The sequence below is a fragment of the Vitis riparia genome, chromosome 2, assembly GCF_004353265.1.
Source record: "Vitis riparia cultivar Riparia Gloire de Montpellier isolate 1030 chromosome 2, EGFV_Vit.rip_1.0, whole genome shotgun sequence".
Lineage (NCBI taxonomy): Eukaryota > Viridiplantae > Streptophyta > Magnoliopsida > Vitales > Vitaceae > Vitis > Vitis riparia.
In genome coordinates, this window is record NC_048432.1 from 1941344 (window position 1) to 1951908 (window position 10565).

General features: G+C 32.0%; 1 pseudogene; it reads left to right on the forward strand.

Moving 5' to 3' along the window:
• The first annotated feature begins 829 nt into the window (after positions 1-829).
• Positions 830-3923, forward strand: LOC117907840 (annotated as a pseudogene).
• The last annotated feature ends 6642 nt before the right edge of the window (positions 3924-10565 follow it).

The following is a 10565-nucleotide window of genomic DNA, read 5'->3' on the forward strand; positions in this document are numbered from 1 at the left end:
AATTATCCAACCTGTCATTCATTATAAATTTTCCAAACCTGTCCCCATTAAAGACAGACCAAAAAAGTTAAGGGCTAAGAAAACCTAAATAATTAGAAATTTTGATTCTTATTCATTGGCATGTTGCATTGAAGTTTCCATTTCTAAAAATAGAAAATAGAAAATAAAAAATAAATCCAATTTATTTTTTTTTTTCCATTTTTAAATGCATATAAATAAAAATTTCTAAAGCTAGGAATTATATTCCAACATGGAAATTAATATTTACTTATAAATTATATTTACATTTATATAATTGATCATTTTTAAATTCGACATGCCTGAAATCCATTTTTTTCTTTTTTCCTTTTTTAATTAAATAAAAAATCCTGAAAATTTATTAAGTATACTTATAATAATGAGAAAAATTAATTAAAAAAAATCATTAATATGAAATACCCTCTCACTCATTTTCCAGAGAGGACATGAAGTGAAGGTTTTCTCCAATTTCATTTTTATTTTTTAAATAATAAAAAAATATTTAAATAATTTAATATTATATTAATTCAATAAAAAATCATAATAATGATGATTACATGTATGAATGGCTTCCATTACAAATTTTGTTACTATATTTTCATAAGTTCATGTGCATCGTGACCCTCAAGCAAATGAGAATGAAGTCGCCATAGACTTTTTCCAGAATTTTGAGAAGCACCTGGCGTAATCAGCAGCCCCATATGGGAAAAAGGATGAAAAAACGAACTATTTTATTCCCTGTCCTGAAGGAATGCCTGGAATCTTGAGCCGCACTCAAGAAAAGTAAAGGCTCAACTGGTGACTATGACTCTCTCCTCCTCTCTCTTTTAAGGACAAGACATCAAGGGTTGAGCCTCCAATGATGGTGGAGCATATGTGCCATAACCCATAATGAATTTCACATGGTTTTCATGGTATTCTCGTGAATTTTTCAGATCTTTCTGCAATTTGCGCCTGACCCTTTTCATTTTCCTTTTGTCTCGATGTGTTTTGTCTGGTTTTTGGGGTGGATTTTTTTTGTTTTCTGTGATATGGGCCCAGTTCATGTTTTTGGGTGATATTGGTCATTCATTGTTTGGACAAGGGGTAGGATTTTCAGTTTTGTCTTTGTTTTTGTTTTTGGGGTTATGAGAATGAGTCAAAACCCAATGTTTGTTTTGCTGAGGACGTGGTGTTGAGTGCAGAGATTGAAGGAAGAGCCTATTGTAATGTGTTTTCTTCGATTTTTGGAATGAATTTCTTGTTTTCTGCGATGCCCAACTGCTCATTCACGGTTTGAGTAAGGTATTGGAATCGGTTTTGTGTGTTTTTTAGCTTTGATTTGTGGGATCTTGTGCTTGTTTTTGTTTTTTGGTTCATCGAATTGAGTCAAAATTCCAGTTTTTTCTTTTGTTTGTATGATCTATTTCCTGGTTTTTGAGATTCCCAGTTCATGTTTTTGATCAGTACTGCCCATTCATTGTTTGAATTGATAAGGAATAGGAATCAATTATCTCTTTGTTTTTGTCTTTACTCTTTAGTTTATCAAAGTGGGTCTAAACCCTCTGGTCGTTATGTTGAGTACTTGAAAGTGAATTCAGAAATTGAGAGAGGGACTCTATTGCAATGTGTTTTCTCTGGTGGGCATGATCAATTTCATGTTTCCGGAGGAACCCAGTTTGTGTTTTTATTAATACCGCTCTTCCCCTTTTGGGATTGACAATCACATGATAAGGGAATGGATTTAATTTTGTCTTTGGTTTTTACTCATTGAGTTTATCAAAGTGGGTCTAAACCCAGTGTTCATTATGTTGAGAACTTGAATTGAGGGAGGAATCTATTGAAATGTGTTTTCTTTGATTTGTATGATTAATTTCATATGAATATTGCTTATTCATTGTTTGGATTGATGATTACATGATAAGGGATAGGATTGGTTTTCTCGTTGTTTCTGTTGTTAGTTCACAAAAGTGAATCAAAACCTGATGTTAATTGTGTTTAGAACTTGAATTTGAGTGCAGCAATTGAGGGAAGAGGTTCCTGCAATGGGGGAATGCAATGGTGTGGAATATGTGGGGGTGGGTGTGGGTGTTGATGAATTAGCTCCTCTCAGGGTGGATAACTTCAAGAAAGTTTCAGTTCTACCACTTGTTTTCCTTATCTTCTATGAGGTGTCTGGGGCCCATTTGGCATTGAGGACAGTGTGGGGGCTGCTGGCCCTCTTCTAGCTCTGCTCGGATTTTTGATCTTTCCCTTTATATGGAGCATTCCTGAAGCGCTAATCACAGCTGAGATGGGGACCATGTTCCCTGAAAATGGTGGTTATGTGGTTTGGGTGTCATCAGCTTTGGGCCCTTATTGGGGGTTTCAGCAAGGGTGGATGAAATGGTTGAGTGGAGTTATTGACAATGCTTTATACCCAGTTCTGTTTCTGGACTATCTGGATTCCTCTGTCCCTGCTTTAAGTGGTGGTTTACCGAGAATTGCAGCGGTTTTGGTTTTGACTGTAGTTCTTACTTACATGAACTACAGGGGCTTAACCATTGTGGGATGGGCTGCTATTTTGCTGGGTGTGCTTTCAATCCTTCCTTTTGTGATCATGGGACTTGTGGCAATTCCAAAGTTGAAGCCCTCACGATGGTTGGTAGTGGAAAAGGATGTGGATTGGAATTTGTATTTGAACACACTCTTTTGGAATCTGAACTACTGGGATTCAATCAGTACTCTTGCAGGAGAGGTGGAAAACCCAAAAAGGACTCTTCCAAAGGCACTCTTTTATGCCCTGATCTTGGTCGTGCTCGGGTATTTCTTCCCTCTTTTAATTGGTACTGGTGCTATTCCTCTTGATCGTGAGGCTTGGACTGATGGGTATTTCTCAGATGTTGCTAAAATGATAGGGGGAGTCTGGTTGGGTTGGTGGATTACAGGGGCTGCTGCAGCGTCGAATCTGGGGATGTTTGTAGCTGAAATGAGCAGTGATTCCTTCCAACTTTTGGGGATGGCAGAGCGGGGAATGCTTCCCAGCATCTTTGCCAAAAGGTCGCACTATGGCACCCCACTCATTGGAATTCTATTCTCAGCTTCTGGTGTGCTTTTGCTTTCATGGATGAGCTTTCAAGAAATCATAGCTGCAGAAAACTTCTTATATTGTTTTGGAATGATTTTGGAGTTCATTGCATTTGTTCGATTGAGGATTAAATACCCGGCTGCATCTCGCCCATACAAGATACCTCTTGGGACAGTTGGGTCTATTCTAATGTGTGTTCCTCCAACCATATTGATCTGCATTGTTCTGGCTCTTTCTTCTCTCAAAGTCGCGGTTGTAAGTCTTATTGCTGTGATAATCGGCCTTGTGCTGCAGCCTTGCCTCAAATGCATAGAGAGAAAGAGATGGCTTAAATTCTCAGTGAGTTCTGATCTCCCTGATCTTCACTGTGAAAATCATGAGATTGTTGAACCGCTGGTGAATTAACATGCACAGACAATACCATTACTACAGCTCAAGTGCCAACACAGGATAGGCATACCAAAAAGTATAATTTGAAAGGGGGCTCCATGGACAACTAGGAGGTGCTATGGTGGCTTTGTATCTAGCTAAATTATTTCCCTTCTTGGAATGCTGACTGATATGCAGCCAACACATATGTATCATCTCTATTTTTAGAGTGATGATAAATGGTTGTGATGATTGAATAATTAGAATCAAATACGAGTAGTAAAGTTGCATTGGTGTCTCCTTTAGTACTCATCTAAGAATTTGAAACCTATATATTTGTAACCTCCTGGAGAGGAGAAGTTCCTGGTGTTCATAAGGGATGACGCCTTTGAACTGGGTGGACAATACCTACTCACTGTCGACGGGTCATGATAATATTAGTTCTGATAGCTAAAGAAACTGGAAAACTACTAGATAGTTGTTGATTTCACACATTAGCTCACAACCCTTCATTTCCAACCATGATAATTGGTCTGCTTTGAGCCTTTTAAGCCTTGGTTCATTTGCTCTAAATTTAGACTAAGATTTTAGTCTACTGTGGAGGGAAGAAATCGAGTTTGAGTTCAAGACTCTGAACAATGAATTTTTCATAAATGATCATTTGTTGGCGCATTGTGAAACCAAAATGAATGATCATTTGTTCTACTTCCATGCTGCTTCAGCTCTCCCTTAGGCAGGTAAGATCTATCATCTAGTACCTCTGTCTGAAAACTCTGAAGTTTCTATCTTGTTTGGTTTCTTAGAAAATAGTTCTGTAGAACAAGTCCATATTTACAGTTGGGCTTAGCTTGATTCTTTTGTTATTTTTTCGGATTTTATGTTTCACTCCATCTATTCATTTCCCAGAAAACAGAGAAAATTCTTCCCAGAAAAGTGAATCATAGATAGAAAACCCCTTTGAGAGGTCTTGGGTACTATCCCCAGGGGAACAATCCCAGAATGAAGACATGAAGATGAAAATAGGATCACTCGTAGGAAATGAAACAGAAAAAAATACCTGTCCAAACCGAAATTTTTGCGGGATTCCCTTGGATCTTGGTGTCGAATCATAGAGAAAGCAGTGATAAACTCTGGATTAGCTGAGAGATTAAGAGTGTAAAACTTAGATTGATGAAGTATGCCTGCTAGAATTGGAGGCTGTTTATAAAGGGTTTTGTAGTTTGAACATTTGACAATAATGAAAACTATGATGTTTTGGTTGATGAGTCTCCGCATGACAAACTTGTCATTGAGCCTTTTTGGAATCTTTGATTATGTAAAAAGACAAGGAAGTATTATTACGAAGCCGATGAATTTACAAATTTGTGAATTATTTTCTTGCTAAAGACGATTGTTGAAGGACATGGTTGTATCATCATGTTACAATGGTTGTAAAAATCAAATGAGCCATTTGAAATCCAAGTGTACATTTTCATGTAGGTGTTGAATTTTCCGGTAGTGAAAAAAAATCATCAATCAATGGGTGTCACGTATACATAATCACATCTCATTATTTGAAGCTCGGCACCATTTATATAATTTGTATTTTGGTTTTATTTATTTGTATCCTTATTCAACGACTTACATTTCATTATACATATTTAACAGTTTGGAGTTGGGAGTTTGATAATTTAGTAGGTAGACACCGCTTCGATACCTTAGCATTTTTTTGTCATTGAACTAGCCATCCATCACATAAAAAAAGGTTATTGGATGATAATTCACTATTGAATAATGGATACCTAATTAAAATTAAGAATCATATAAATAATTTGAAATTGTAAACATATTTCATTTATAAATTTAATAATGAGGATAAAATAAAATTTTATTAAATTATTAATATTTTTATCATTTATAAATTCATGAGGATAAAATTTAAATTTTATTTTATTTTATTTTATTTTTAATTTTTAATTTATTTTGATTTCAATAGTTACATATTCTTTCATTTTATTATCTTAAAAATTAAAAATTATATGGATATATATATTAAATAAAGATTAGAAAGAAGCCTAATGCCCTTTTTTTCCCCCTCTTTTGCACATCAAGGCATTATTTTGAGGGAGAGAGAAAAAAAAAAGGAAAAAATTTACATTGATTACAAGAAAATGAATATAAATGGATTTCATCAAATTTAATTTAATTTACATTTATTCATATGTCATATAGAAAAAATAATACCACATCAATATTTGAATATGAACTATCATATGAAAATGAATTTAAACAACCTATATATATATATATATTTTAAAAGTGATTTATAATAACTTTATTAAAAGATATTTTTGAATATATATATATATATATATATATATATAATATATATATATATATATATATATATATATATATATACTTTAGAAAGTGTTTTTACCTGAGAGTGACAAAGTTTGATATGATTCATCAACACGATATGAACCCAACATGCTTTTCACAAATTTAAGTGAAGTATAAATATGTTTGAGTCAAATTCATATCAACATGCATAACTTAATTAATAAATAGGTAATTTTTTTGTCAACCTAACACAAATTTCACCTATGTTGATCCATTTAATAATTCTATAATTAATCTAATTATATTTTTAAACTATTTATATCATATTTGACTTATTTTAAAATAAATAAGTTGATTGAATTATAAACATGTTTAATTAAGATATTAATCACATAAACATATACAAGACTTAATTCAATATGACTATTAAATATGAGGATCTGATTATTAAATGAGTTAAATAAATTATATAACGTATTACCTGTTTCATAATTAGATAGTATTTGAGTTTATATTTTTAATACGATTATTATTAGATAATATTTGGACTTGTGTTTTTGACAAATTATTATTCTTGTCGGATTTGGGTTGAATTATATGGTAGAATACCTAAGCTTTGAAACGACATAAACACAACCCACTAACACAAATTACCACCCCTGTTGTCACCCTTCAAGAATCATTCCTAAATAGATTTAAAGTTCAAAAAATCACTGTTCGGAATTAGATTTTCAACTTAAGTTATCCAAATCAAGATCAAAGCTAAAAGCCCCTTGCTTTTATTTTCTTTTCCTTTTTTTTTCCCTTTTTTTTTTTTTTTTTTGAAGTTTTAAAATGGTTTAGGTTCATGAATCTACACTCAAATCCATCATATTGGGTTTGTTGGCCCAAAACTGGTCCTACCCAATAAATTTGGGCCCAAGCCCAATCCGCAAGATGACAATAATTGAAAAATATTAGAAAAAAAGATGACAACAACTCTTACTGTTTTAGTCCGTAACATAATTAAATTATTAAATGAATATTTAGTCGCTTCACCCAAATAATAAATTTTTATCTCCATAAAGATATTATTTATAATATTTAAATTTTCAAAGATGTCGTATGATAAACAAAATATAAATTTTATAAAATGAATCATTTTCAAATTTTACATTGATTATTTCATTCTCAAAATATCAAATTAAATTGAATATTTAAACCTAAAATATTATTACATTTTTTTTTTTTTTACTTTTTCTAATTTAGCACTTATAATTTTCAATATTTAAATTTCAAAATAAACTTGACCCAATTCAACCCGACATTTAAGTGGACTTGAACAATCATTTTTAATACTTGGGTTTAGATTTGAATAAACCAAACCTAACCTGAACTAATTTAATGTTTTTATAATATTTATAATGCATATTATCTTATATAATAATATTTCATTCCATTTTTTATTTTTTAGAAAAATATATAAATTTATATTTATTCTTGATATCTTAAAATTTGGTTCTATTTACTATTTAAATTTTCATATAAATATATTTAAAAAGTTTTTAAAAAATATTATAAATGGATTTTGAATTATATAACTCAACTAACCTGAAGTCAACTCGATCAATCTTGAATTAATCAAATCAACTCGAGCCTAATTTGAACAACTCAAATTTAACTCGATTTTTTTAAAAAAAATGAGGTTGGGTTGAGCTTATGTTGAGTACCTCGGGTTAAAGTTTGGTTTGAATTGAGTTTGGATTAATTTTTTCTTAATTTGGGTTGGACTTGGATTAGTCATTAACTTGACCACCACATCGAAATTGCAGCCCTAGTATATATATATTGAATTTGTCGAATTCTCATCCTCCTTGGGCCAACAGTGGGGTTAGAGGTAGAGGTGTCCATTGGGTCAGGCCACCCATTTTGGCCTGTGGCCCAGCACGCCAAAAGGTCGGGTCGGGCCGGCAAGGCCCAACACTATAGCAGGTTGGGTCAGCACGACCCAACACTGTAGCATGTCGGGCCGGCATGACCCAAAGGAGTGGGTCGTGCTAGGCCTAAAGAAACAACCCGTTGGCCCACCGTCCCAAGCCGACGTGCTGGTCTACTTAGCCCTTTTAAATTTCACTTTTCACTTTTTATTACATGTCAAATGTCTATAATGTCTCTCTCAACAATTACATAACGGCTAGTTTGAGGGGTAAAAAAGTAAATCAATAACTATTTTTACTTTTTTCATGTCAAATGTCAAATGTCAATATTACCCCTTCCAACAACTGTATAATGGTTAGTTTAAATGATAAATAAGTAAATCACTCACTATTAATATTTTTATGTCAAATATTTATAATATCATCCTCAACAACTATATAACGACTAGTTTTAAGGGTAAATAAGTAAATGACCCACCAATACTTCTCTATAAATACCCTTCATTTTAATTCTTTCTCACACAATTCTCTATTCTCTCTCTTTATATTATTTACAATTCTCTCTACTTTCCCTTTTTCACAATTCTCTAAATTGAAATTCTCTCAAGTGGTAAAGATATCTACTAACTCTACAAGTGCTAAAGATATCTACCAACTCTACAAGTGGTCATCATTCATAAGGTTGAGGTATTTATATTTAGTTATTTCATTTATTTATTTTAATTCTATATATTTAATTTAATTGTTTTCTTTCTTTTATCTTATTTTTTGTCCTCTAAAATTAAAAATGGATCCTCATCACCTAGATGTAGAAAACCTTGACTTTGGTATTGATGCATGTAATGAATTTAATCCTTTTGAAGATGATGAGACTCCCACCTCCTCTAGTGTCCCTCCCTCTAACCTTCCCCAACCCAATCCCATAGGCAAAATACCTAGGGTTAGTAGACGCACATTTATAGTATGGAATCACTTCACTATAATAAATGATAAAATACAAGAGGAGAGGTAGAAAATCTAGCAGAATGTAAGTATTGTAAAAAAAACATATAATTGCAAAGCTAGTGGTGGCACAGGTCACCTTAAAAGACATGTTGAACAATGTACAAAAAAACATGGTGCATTAGACCCTAGGCAATCCCAAATAAGTTAAGACAAAATAGGATCTAGTACATCTTCAATGACCCCCTTTATATACAATCAACAATTCCTAAGAGAAGGGTTAACTAGAATGATAGCCAATATGGGGCTTCCATTGACATTTGGAGAAGATCCTAGATTTGAACATTTCATGCAAAAGTATGCTCAACCAGCTTATCATAGAATTCTTAGGACTACTTCTCGTAATGATGTAATTAACTGTTACTTAAATGAAAAACAATTAGTAATTGAAGAATTTAAAAATCATAGTGGTATTGTATATGTAACCTTAGATCTATGGACTAATCAAAGTAATAAACCTTTTACATGTGTGACATCACATTATATAGATTCAAATCTAAAATTACAAAAGAAAATATTAGGTTTTCGTAAAATATTACATCCTCATGATGGGCCTTCCATATATGATTCTTTGACAAGTGTTTTTAGAGAATATGGGATACAAAGAAAAATTTTTAGTATTACCTTTGATAATGCTTCAAATAATAAAAGTGTCATAAATTTATTTGTAAGAACAATTAGAGAAGGTTCACTAAATGAAATATTTCATGTGAGATGTATTTGTCATATAATTAATTTAATAGTACAAGATGGTTTAAAATTAATATCACCCTCATTATAGGTTATCCGTTCTACTATACTATTTCTTGATTCATTTAAAAAATTACAGGAATTTTATGCTTTATGTCAATAAGTAGGTTTGAAGAAGAGAAAATTTCGTCGTGATATTGGTCATCGTTGGAATTCTACCTACTCAATGTTAGAATCTTGTGTAGGGTATCATAACATACTATCCGATTATGTCAATAGTAAGACAGGTGAAATTATAATAACTTCTGATGATTGAGAGAAATGTTTTGCTTTTTAAAATTCTTGAAGGTTTTTTATGATATTACTAACATGTGTTTTACTGTATATACTCCTACATCTTGTATAACACTTAAATGTATTTGCAATTTAAGTGATGTGTTTCGACAATATAGGGAACATCCTCTTTTTAGTAAATATATGTACAAATGGAATTTTTTTTTTTTTGAAATACTAGAAGACTATTCCATCACTTTATTGTTTAGCTGCTTGTATGGATCCAAGGGTTAAGGTTGAAGGTGTAGAAAATATTTTAAATTTCATAGTTATTTGTATGAACCAACCATCCAAACCAGAGGGTAAGATATATGAACAATTAAACAACTTATATAAATATTATGAGAATAAATATGGTAATGTCTCTTCAAGTACTATAACTCCATCTACATTTGGAAATGATCCATTCTTTATACCATTAGCTAAATGAAAGCGACAAGTTGGTTCTTCAAGTAGGTGTGATCTTTTAAAATATTTAGATACTGATTATTGTTCATACATATTGCCTAATGAAGTACCAAATTTTGATATTATAAAGCGGTGGAAATCTCATGAATCCACTTTTCTTGTACTATCTAAAATGGCACATGATCTACTAACCCCATCGGTGTCTATTGTAGTATCAGGATATTCTTTTTCTATAGCTACAAATATAATAGGAGACAAAAGGACAACTCTTACAGCAAAGATGCTAGAAGCTTTGAAGAATTGGGAAGATGGACGCATGAGACTTCAAACTTTAGAGGATCAACTTAAATAAACCTTCAAGAAATTGCATCTTAAAGCAAACAATGATGTTTAAGAGATTGATGATGATTGAAGATGAAAAAAGAAGAATGAAGATTGAATAAGAAGACAAAAGTGAATAT